Raw genomic sequence first — 12,078 nt, 5'->3', positions numbered from 1 at the left:
GGGCCAGCGGGCTAAAATCTAAAACTTTATTGATTGAACATAAAAATGTTATGATACATTACCTGGCAGTGTGAATTGGGCGGGCTAACAATGTAGCGGGCAACAGTGTGAACTGGGCGGGCTGGCGGGCCAGCGGGTTAAAATCTAAAACTTTATTGATTGAACATATAAACGTTAAGATACATTACCTGGCAGTGTGAAGTGGGCGGGCTAGCAGTGTAGCGGGCTAGCAGTGTGAACTGGGCGGGCTGGCGGGCCAACGGGCTAAAATCTAAAACTTTATTGATTGAACATAAAAATGTTATGATACATTACCTGGCAGTGTGAATTGGACGGGCTGACAGTGTAGCGGGCTAGCAGTGTGAACTGGGCGGGCTGGCGGGCCAACGGGCTAAAATCTAAAACTTTATTGATTGAACATAAAAACGTTATGATACATTACCTGGCAGTGTGAAGTGGGCGGGCTAACAGTGTAGCGGGCTAGCAGTGTGAACTGGGCGGGCTGGCGGGCCAGCGGGCTAAAATCTAAAACTTTATTGATTCAACATTAAAACCCCATGATACATTTTCTAACAGTGTGAATTGGACGGGCTGACAGTGTAGCGGGCTAGCAGTGTGAACTGGGCGGGCTGGCGGGCCAGCGGGCTAAAATCTAAAATAGATAAATACAGAATCCCTAAAGAGAGCCCAACACGGCAAAATTGAAAATGTTGCAGGCTCGGTTTGATTGAGCCTGTTCATGGACGGTAATGGAAAGTGCAAGTTACTAAATCTAAATCTTTATTGATTGAACATAAAAACGTTATGATACATTACCTGGCAGTGTGAAGTGGGCGGGCTAATAGTGTAGCGGGCTAGCAGTGTGAACTGGGCGGGCTGGCGGGCCAGCGGGCTAAAATCTAAAACTTTACTGAATGAATATGAAAACGTTATGATACATTACCTGGCAGTGTGAAATGGACGGGCTAACAGTGTGGCGGGCTAGCAGTGTGAACTGGGCGGGCTGGCGGGCCAGCGGGCTAAACTTTAAAACTTAATTGAATCAACATTAAATAGATAAATACAGAATCCCTAAAGAAAGCCCAACACGGCAAAATTGAAAATGTTGCAGGCTCGGTTTGATTGAGCCTGTTCATGGACGGTACTGGAAAGTGCAAGTTACCGTCCACGCCCCCTAGCACCGGCTTAAGCAGAATTCAACATTTAAACATGAAATAGTAAAATTTTGAATTTAGAAACATCCGCAGATGTGTTCATACGGCGGTTATCATGGAACCTTCAATGTGACACTCCCGTGCCATTCCATGAAAAGCGGCGTATGGTCCCCGAGTAATAAAATGCGTGTGCCCTAAACGAGAAAACAATGGGCGGAACTAAATAAAATGGAATTTTGAAAGGGGATCAGAGGTTATGAAGCCTGCATATCACAGATAAGACGTCAAAAGACAAATTTAAAAAGCAGGCAACATATCCTAAGGGTGATTCAACATTATTCAAGTAGGAATATTGGAACCACCCAACTAGAAAATGCCGAAAAGTTGAAACTAAAAATACCACAAGCACAACAATAATGTCGTGCTGAACGCTCTTTAAGGATCGAAAATATAACATCATTGATTAAATGTACGGGGAGACTTTTTACAGCCGCCACACGGCACAAATAACAAGGACGTGGTCATAAAATAGATAAATACATAATCCCCAAAGAAAGCCCAACACGGCAAAATTGAAAATGTTGCAGGCTCGGTTTGATTGAGCCTGTTCATGGACGGTACTGGAAAATGCAAGTTACCGTCCACGCCCCTAGCACCGGCTTAAGCAGAATTCAACATTTAAACATGAAATAGTAAAATTTTGAATTTAGAAACATCCGCAGATGTGTTCATACGGCGGTTATCATGGAACCTTCAATGTGACACTTCCGTGCCATTCCATGAAAAGCGGCGTATGGTCCCCGAGTAATAAAAAGCGTGTGCCCTAAACGAGAAAACAATGGGCGGAACTAAATAAAATGGAATTTTGAAAGGGGATCAGAGGTTATGAAGCCTGCATATCACAGATAAGACGTCAAAAGACAAATTTAAAAAGCAGGCAACATATCCTAAGGGTGATTCAACATTATTCAAGTAGGAATATTGGAACCACCCAACTAGAAAATGCCGAAAAGTTGAAACTAAAAATACCACAAGCACAACAATAATGTCGTGCTGAACGATCTTTAAGGATCGAAAATATAACATCATTGATTAAATGTACGGGGAGAATTTTTACAGCCGCCACACGGCACAAATAACACGGATGTGATCATAAAATAGATAAATACAGAATCCCTAAAGAAAGCCCAACACGGCAAAATTGAAAATGTTGCAGGCTCGGTTTGATTGAGCCTGTTCATGGACGGTACTGGAAAGTGCAAGTTACCGTCCACGCCCCCTAGCACCGGCTTAAGCAGAATTCAACATTTAAACATGAAATAGTAAAATTTTGAATTTAGAAACATCCGCAGATGTGTTCATACGGCGGTTATCATGGAACCTTCAATGTGACACTCCCGTGCCATTCCATGAAAAGCGGCGTATGGTCCCCGAGTAATAAAATGCGTGTGCCCTAAACGAGAAAACAATGGGCGGAACTAAATAAAATGGAATTTTGAAAGGGGATCAGAGGTTATGAAGCCTGCATATCACAGATAAGACGTCAAAAGACAAATTTAAAAAGCAGGCAACATATCCTAAGGGTGATTCAACATTATTCAAGTAGGAATATTGGAACCACCCAACTAGAAAATGCCGAAAAGTTGAAACTAAAAATACCACAAGCACAACAATAATGTCGTGCTGAACGATCTTTAAGGATCGAAAATATAACATCATTGATTAAATGTACGGGGATTAAAACCTCTTGATTCATTTCCTAGCAGTGTGAACTGGGCGTTTTCGTTTAAACTTTATTGAATATAAATTAGAATTTGAATAGTTTTCTTGAAACGACATCATAACGACATCAGCAATTGTATCTTTTTACGTTGTACTGTGTAAATTCGAGTTTTATTATTGAACTACAAATTTCGTTAGCACTTAATCCGGATATTGTCATTTTGTTTCAATTTTTTGTTTGTTTCCAAACTGTAATGATAATGTGATTTTGAAACAGAAGCTATATGACACTATTAACATCATTTTCAACAACTTCTCTGCATAATTTTATTGGACAATTTAACTGTATAACATAATGTTTTACTTTTAAAAACTTATTTTTTAACCTTATATTTTCGGTATTATCTGTAATTGATAAATATCATTGTTTACCTATAGGTTGAAAATATTTGATTTTATAGCACATATGCATGTTTTATAGCTTTTAACCTTTATGGGCAAGTAATTTCTTATTTTAACTAATGTCTATTCGAGTGTCATCCAGAAATGAATGACAGTTGTCTAATGCTAGTTATATCAGAATTAGGGATATCTTTGTTTCTAATAAATACATTTAGTTTATGTGTCTCTCTCATATGTTGTAATCATGCATACAATATTTTCATTCAAGGTATATTAATCTATATGCATGGCAAATTTGATCAAGTTATCTTGATTTGACTGTATTATTGCTTTCTTGTTTAAATTATGTTGTTTTTTTTTTCTCGAAAATCTAAAATCATTTTAAGGCCCACACCTAAGAACAACAAAGAATTACCATAGCATGAAACGCTAAGTTACTTTCAGTATATAAATGGACAATTTGCAATATGTTTGACAAAATTTATTCAACAATTGTCATTCATTTTTATATTTTTGAAAATTATCTAACGTTTTATCATGTATTGATTTTCATGTTTGTTCATTCGTTTGAACTAATGTATTATGCACATCCACGATACATAAACTTTGTTGGCTTGTGTATGTATTCAGAAATATTTTTATGTTGCATGTTGTCAGTAAGAATGCATAAGCTCGTGAAAAATTTCGAAATTTTCGAAAGGTTTATTAACCACAAATACTGTTCCTTGACATTTCTTAATATTTTTTGAAAAATAACTTTTGCATAATATTTGAGATTGTTATAAGTATAGGTTATTGTTTATTTTTTTAATTTTATGGAACTTATTGCAAGCCACGCGAAGCGCAGCATAAGTTCTATCAAATTGAAAATATAATACGATAACAAACTCGCATTTTCTTGTATTTTCTTGTCAACGCCCGTATTGAAAAAATGAAAATCAGAATTTTGATCACAGAGAAGCAACTGTTGCCATCGGCGCAGAAACTTTTTATTAATAAAAAGACGACAAAAACTCTTATGGTTGATATTTTATTTTTAACCCTTAATGACGTTTTCGGGAGTTTTCATATAGGCATATAGGCAAAATTAAAACTGTTCAATAGAATTTCTTTAAACTTGGCATGTTGTTAAAATATGAAAACAGAAACATTTTAAGCAAAAAAGAATTTGGGGTCACCGTTCTCGTTTTTGAGTTATATCAATAGGCGCCAACAAGAGCCGGTTGATCAGGTTCCACAATGTTCGGTGCCTGGACACTAGAATCATACTCAGTGGTTGGGCAGTAAACAGTGTAGATTCTTGGCAGACGGCGCGAATGCGCACCGACTGATGTGGATCTACGATGTTCGCAAAGGCTGAGTATACTCGGTCAAAGCACTTAAATTAAGTGTAAATGTCCGTAGTTTGTTTCAGCCTGCCGGGATTAGGAGTTTTAAAAATGTCTAGATTTTGCTATTAAAACAAAAGATGCCAGTTCCATAACCATCCCTGGTTGGTTGAGACCATGGTTTAAATTTAATACGGAATATTTGACAGGAGTGACCCCAGAAAAATCTCTGCCCCTGGACTGAGAGTCCGGTATATTAACCAGTTCGCCAGAAGTTGGCTCGAGTACAAAGGTTTTGGTTTAAATCCTTTTGTAAGTCCATAACTGTGCCTGTTTCTTTGCCATGATGAAAAAACGCCAACTTCAGTTAATGAATCATGAACACGCCAGCCCTCCCACTTCACACTTCTTAGAAATGTATCATGAGGTTTTCATATTGTCACACTTCTAAGAAATATATATCATGAGGTTTTCATGTTGATACAATTAAGTATTAAAGTTTAGCCCGCTGGCCCGCCAGCCCGCCCAGTTCACACTGCTAGTCCGCTACACTGCTAGCCCGCCCACTTCACACTGCCAGGTAATGTATCATAACGTTTTTATGTTCAATCAATAAAGTTTTAGATTTTAGCCCGCTGGCCCGCCAGCCCGCCCAGTTCACACTGCTAGCCCGCTACACTGTTAGCCCGCCCACTTCACACTGCCAGGTAATGTATCATAACGTTTTTATGTTCAATCAATAAAGTTTTAGATTTTAGCCCGCTGGCCCGCCAGCCCGCCCAGTTCACACTGCTAGCCCGCTACACTGTTAGCCCGCCCACTTCACACTGCCAGGTAATGTATCATAACGTTTTTATGTTCAATCAATAAAGTTTTAGATTTTAGCCCGCTGGCCCGCCAGCCCGCCCAGTTCACACTGCTAGCCCGCTACACTGTTAGCCCGCCCACTTCACACTGCCAGGTAATGTATCATAACATTTTTATGTTCAATCAATAAAGTTTTAGATTTTAGCCCGCTGGCCCGCCAGCCCGCCCAGTTCACACTGCTAGCCCGCTACACTGTCAGCCCGTCCAATTCACACTGCTAGGAAATGTATCATGAGGTTTTAATGTTCAATCAATAAAGTTTTAGATTTTAGCCCGCTGGCCCGCCAGCCCGCCCAGTTCACACTGCTAGCCCGCTACACTGTTAGCCCGCCCAGTTCACACTGCCAGGTAATGTATCATAACATTTTTATGTTCAATCAATAAAGTTTTAGATTTTAGCCCGCTGGCCCGCCAGCCCGCCCAGTTCACACTGCTAGCCCGCTACACTGTTAGCCCGCCCACTTCACACTGCCAGGTAATGTATCATAACATTTTTATGTTCAATCAATAAAGTTTTAGATTTTAGCCCGCTGGCCCGCCAGCCCGCCCAGTTCACACTGCTAGCCCGCTGCACTGTTAGCCCGCCCACTTCACACTGCCAGGTAATGTATCATAACGTTTTTATGTTCAATCAATAAAGTTTTAGATTTTAGCCCGCTGGCCCGCCAGCCCGCCCAGTTCACACTGCTAGCCCGCTACACTGTTAGCCCGCCCACTTCACACTGCCAGGTAATGTATCATAACATTTTTATGTTCAATCAATAAAGTTTTAGATTTTAGCCCGCTGGCCCGCCAGCCCGCCCAGTTCACACTGCTAGCCCGCTACACTGTCAGCCCGTCCAATTCACACTGCTAGGAAATGTATCATGAGGTTTTAATGTTCAATCAATAAAGTTTTAGATTTTAGCCCGCTGGCCCGCCAGCCCGCCCAGTTCACACTGCTAGCCCGCTACACTGCTAGCCCGCCCACTTCACACTGCCAGGTAATGTATCATAACATTTTTATGTTCAATCAATAAAGTTTTAGATTTTAGCCCGCTGGCCCGCCAGCCCGCCCAGTTCACACTGCTAGCCCGCTACACTGTTAGCCCGCCCAGTTCACACTGCCAGGTAATGTATCATAACATTTTTATGTTCAATCAATAAAGTTTTAGATTTTAGCCCGCTGGCCCGCCAGCCCGCCCAGTTCACACTGTTAGCCCGCTAGACTGCTAGCCCGCTCAGTTCACACTGTTAGCCCGCTAGACTGCTAGCCCGCCCAGTTCACACTGTTAGCCCGCTACACTGCTAGCCCGCCCAGTTCACACTGTTAGCCCGCTACACTGCTAGCCCGCCCAGTTCACACTGTTATGCCGCTACACTGCTAGCCCGCCCAGTTCACACTGTTAGCCCGCCAGACTGTCAGCCCGTTAGCCCGCGTACTTCACGAACATAGTATACATTTATAACAACTTTTGAAATGAGCAATAATGTAGACACTCTTCATATTAGAGTCAACATTGTTATATTACTGTGCAATTATGTTGTTTAAGTACAATCGGTATATCATAAACTCACAAACATACACGAAAAGAATAAGATAATAAAAAATATGAACTTACAACTGGCCTGATTGTTGTTATATTGAAGCCCTTGTGTGCAGTTGTTTTCCTATACATCAGTTGCAAAATACCATTACATGCCATTTAAAGTCTTGAAAATATGACAATTTCAATCTATGAAAAAAAAATTATAAGATATTATTCACATACATTCGAAGTTTTTAGAAAAAATATGTCCTTACAAAGATATGATATACAGGTTGTGCCAAAACAGTGCAAGTGGGTTTGTGTCACCTAGCATTTATTTACTATTTATTATTTGGGGAAGTCAAGTTCTATCAATTGTTTCATTATGTTACACCATACTTAATAAATGCTATTTTAACACAAATTAACTGAAATTGACAATGATAGAGATTTTTAAAAGCGTCAATTATAATAAAGACAAGGCATAAATAAAGAAACTTGTTTTTTTTTTTAAGTTAAACGTGATTCAAGCATTCCAACATACATTTTTATATCGTTCAAGTTGAAAACATACGTGCTCGTATACAAATGGTCACATCAATATATTGTACATTAAAATCATTTCAAAATAACTCATACTGAGTACTGGCATATTGAAAAGTATGCTACGTAACTGTAAAGGAAGTTATCTGTATCGCGTCCGTGTACATCTGAAAAGTAATCATTTATCAAAACATATTTTCATACTTAAATGGAAATGGTGACGAAAGTGACCGAAGGTCTTCCACCAACAATTTAGCACAAGAAAAGATTCGACGTTAACAAAAGAATAATCATCAAATAATAATGTGGTACTTATTGCTTCCTTTTCACTTCTATATTTATAAAGTAAAAAATGAGCAAACAAATTAATTTGAAATGAATTTGAAATTGTGGTTGGATGAATTACGATTTTTGCAATGCGTGGAGTAATTTTATAAGGTAATTACGTCGACGTCTGTAAAACAGAAATATCTACATAACGTCCTTTGCTCTTTAAGATTCTATAAAAAATTAACCTCGAACATATAAAACGTAAGGTAAATGTGATTTTAAGTCTACTTAATATCCCTTTATTTAAAATCATTTGTACCACTTCTTGCGTGCACTTTCATAAATTCAGTTAAATGTAAGAGTATATTTTACAGAGTAAATTATGTTTGCCACTTGAAAGTTATTAGACGCTGGGCTAGCATAACCCCCCTTACCCCCCTGGGTATTTTTGTACACCTATATAGTATTGAAGCTTAGGGTATGTGCTATCGATTGGCACTTGTTGTTTAGCTGAAACGTTTACCATGAATCTAATAGAACAAGTTGATTATCTCCCCTTGAATCATATTTTTTCTATATAAGTTTTATAAGATTTCTTCAGATATCTTCTCTATGACAGAGTAAATTTGTGATCTAAGCATTATTTTGAGTTGTAAATATATGTTTTATGTTTTATACAAAAAGTTTTAAGTTTTAACATAAAAATAACATAAATAATGGTGTCCGCCATTTTAAAATGGCCGCCAATTATTGAACAGATAAACAATTCATAACAATATTTAATGGGTTTATACCCATTTATACATAGTTTGATGTAATTATTAATTATATATGATATGCTTAGTGAAACTAACTCTATTCTAGGTAGAATTTTAAATGTTGTGCTCTTGAATATTATTTCAATTTTATAGAGATATGAACCATAAATATTTGGGGTCGATTTGAGCTGCCTTTAAAGTTCGATAAGATACTTTTAATTGAATTTCATGCGAATATTGACTTTTTGTCCTCTCTAGAAACTTAATATACTCTCACTTATATGAAAACAATTGAAAAGTTGGTAGTTGACTTTTCCGTTCTGTTTCTGTATATCCATATGACTATAATGAATTGTAGAGCTTACCCGCAACACAATGACTATTTGACAGAAATACTGAGTTCCACCAAAGGAAACTGTTCTTACTCTTATTTTATTTAAAATGACTTAAGCCTTTTGTTGGTAGTTTTTTATTATTATTAGAATAATAATTGAGATTAATGTATTACATTTCATTATCATTGTTACTGCCCTTTAAAAAACATTTTAAAGTTACTTCCCCTATTTTCATTGCGCCATTAGAAAAAAAAGCAGATAACAGTATGCTTGAGTAATAGTATGCTTTTCCCTTAAAATCAATTGTTTTAGAGTGATTTTGTTGAATAAATCTTTATTGAAATGCAACACAGCATATGACAGCATAAGACACTGATGAATCATTTCGGACATTGTCAGTCATACTCCTCTCAGATTTTGGAGTTGAAAACTGTGTAACAGTACTCTTGATCGGGACATTGTTCTCCCTGATGCAATTTCTGTAAAAGCAATTTGATAACAAATTTGTGCTGGGACCATTTCCATCTAATCCATCTAAATAACAACCCATACTGCACAAAAATTGTTTTTCAAGAAAGAGAACAGCCGTAAGATGATGATGATGATGACACTAAAAGAGAACAAACATCCACTAATATATCAAATATACAGGCGACTAAGGCATGCACTGTTAAATACAATCCTGAAGAATTAGCTGAATGCTTAATTACTGGAAAATAAGAACCATTTATCAATACTTATAAGTTTTGACAAAGGACATGTTTCAGGTTTTGCTGTTTCATCTGACTTTCTCTGGTTCATGTGTACATGACAAGCAGATTGTTCCAAGTTGGGCTGGCTGGGGCTGGCTGGATCTCTCTAACCTCTGAGTTGCATGATCAAACATCCTCTACAGAAGAGTACATGTCTACCAATGTACTTTAATTGCCCAAAGTACAAAAAAATGCAAGTGTTTTAAGAGCTGTAAACCAACAATACACATTTGTGACCTTTGATTTGGTCGCTGCTAAAAGGCATATTCTACAGTATGGAAAATCCGACTAAGTACAGTGATACTATCATACATTTAGGGGCTTTTCGTTTGCTAGGTTCATACCTAGGGGCGATTGGCAAACGGCTTCGTGGAAGTGGTTTCTCAGAAATCCTGATAGAGAAGAGTGAATGTGTTAATGTGTTTACAGTTGAAGCTCTTGAAAGATTGCTTTTTGAAAATTTTGTAGCACTAGTTATCCAAATACAACTCTAGTGCATTGGAAGATATCAACCAAGCGTTAAATGTGCTAGCTGAGAATCAAAGACGTGAACACCTTTAAGATGTGTTAGCTAATGTTTCTGTCATTGTACTTTACAAGAGGTATCAAGAGTTCAAGGAAGACGACTCATATGTTTCTGTCATTGTACTTTACAAGAGGTATCAAGAGTTCAAGGAAGACAACTCTAGTGCATTGGAAGATATCAACCAAGCGTTAAATGTGCTAGCTGAGAATCAAAGACGTGAACACCTTTAAGATGTGTTAGCTAATGTTTCTGTCATTGTACTTTACAAGAGGTATCAAGAGTTCAAGGAAGACGTCGGAAAAGGTCAGTTAGGAAAGACAGCACAGATTTGAAGGGATTTATTGTTAAGATTTGGCTGCTTCTTTGTTTTATGAGAGCAACGAAGGAAAATGATCTTGACCTATACATTATAAAATATGCTACAATTATTCTTTGCATATGATCATCAAAATTATGCAAAATATCTATTTGTATATGTTCTTATGTTGATAAATTGATTCAACACACCGGATCAAGAAAGCTTCTTCAAAATAACGGTTTCAGTGTAAGCAGATCCAATGTGCCTGGCTCTGTAATGCTGTTAATATAACTATTGAGCAAATAATAAACAGATGTGCAAAGTCTCGTTGAGGCATAATAGGATTGGCAGCAGAAACTTTGCTGCCTACTACAGATGGTGTCAAACACAACACTCGAGATCCAGCTATCTTGAGGCTACATTCCGCATGGCCGGCATATCAGCGGATTCTTCTACACACATTGATACACAACCAGCAAATATAGCTGCATTTGAAAAAAAATGTCACGAAACTCAAAGAATCAATAACTAACTTTATGAATCCATTTGCAATAGATAATTGGGATGTGTTTATTTGTTTAAGTTCAGGGGATCCTGCACCAGAGGAGATCGAAAAGAGTCTGTTTGATGCCTATCGAAATGAACTTGAAGCACACAAAAAGCTCGCCCAAGAACGTCTGGTTGATAAAACTGTTTGTTTTTATGCAAAACTGAAAAACCTTTGCCCATACAAAGAACGTTAAGAAAGTGACATAAACTCAGAAACAATCTTGTTGAAGTTAAGGCCGCTGGCAATGTCTTTGGTCAGCTTATCATGTTATAAGAAGAAAATGACATTATCCTTGAAAAGGCCCTTACGTACCCGCTTGGACCAGTGCCTTGGTCTCTAGCTACAGCAGATGTTTTCACCAACAAAGATTGCCAAGGCAAAACTAATGCATGATCTCGAAGACGATTATACAATGAACAGAGGCCAGGTAACAAAAACATAAGATTGATATTAGAGGAATTGTCTAAAGATAAATATGCAGGGAAATTGGACGGAAGGAAAATCTTGTGTTTGTGAAGAGACATGTGTATGCCTCCAAAGTAAAGATGGAAAAGTAGAAGTAATACCGATTCCAGATCTACATATGTCTCAGAAGGAAGCCGATACCAGAATTATGCTACATATGTTACATGCGGCTGAAAATGATGACAAAGCAATAATTGTACGATATCCTGATACTAATGTTATGATATTACTTCTAACGTAAGCACAGTCTATCAACAGATTAATACTATTTGACACTGGTGTGGCTAATAATGATAATAGAAGACTGTTGAAAGTAAATAGAATCATTGATAGACAAATTAAGGAGAAGATCTTTGCAAAGCGTTGATTGGGCTACATAGTTTCACCACGAGCCCTTTTTCATGAGGGGGAAAATTAAAGCCGTAAACATTTTTCTAATATATCCTGAATATATACTTATAACCAGTCTGCAAGAGAATGGACGAGATTGTTGATATTCAAGAAGAAGATTTCAAAATTCTAGAACAGTTTGTTTGCATTTTATAAAGGAAAGACAAATAAAGTGACATAAATAAGTTGTGCGTTGACATTTTCAGACAA

The sequence above is a fragment of the Ruditapes philippinarum genome, unplaced genomic scaffold (genome assembly GCF_026571515.1).
Source record: "Ruditapes philippinarum isolate M1 unplaced genomic scaffold, ASM2657151v2 ctg2216_1_1_1_1, whole genome shotgun sequence".
Lineage (NCBI taxonomy): Eukaryota > Metazoa > Mollusca > Bivalvia > Venerida > Veneridae > Ruditapes > Ruditapes philippinarum.
This window is presented reverse-complemented; position numbering follows the sequence as displayed.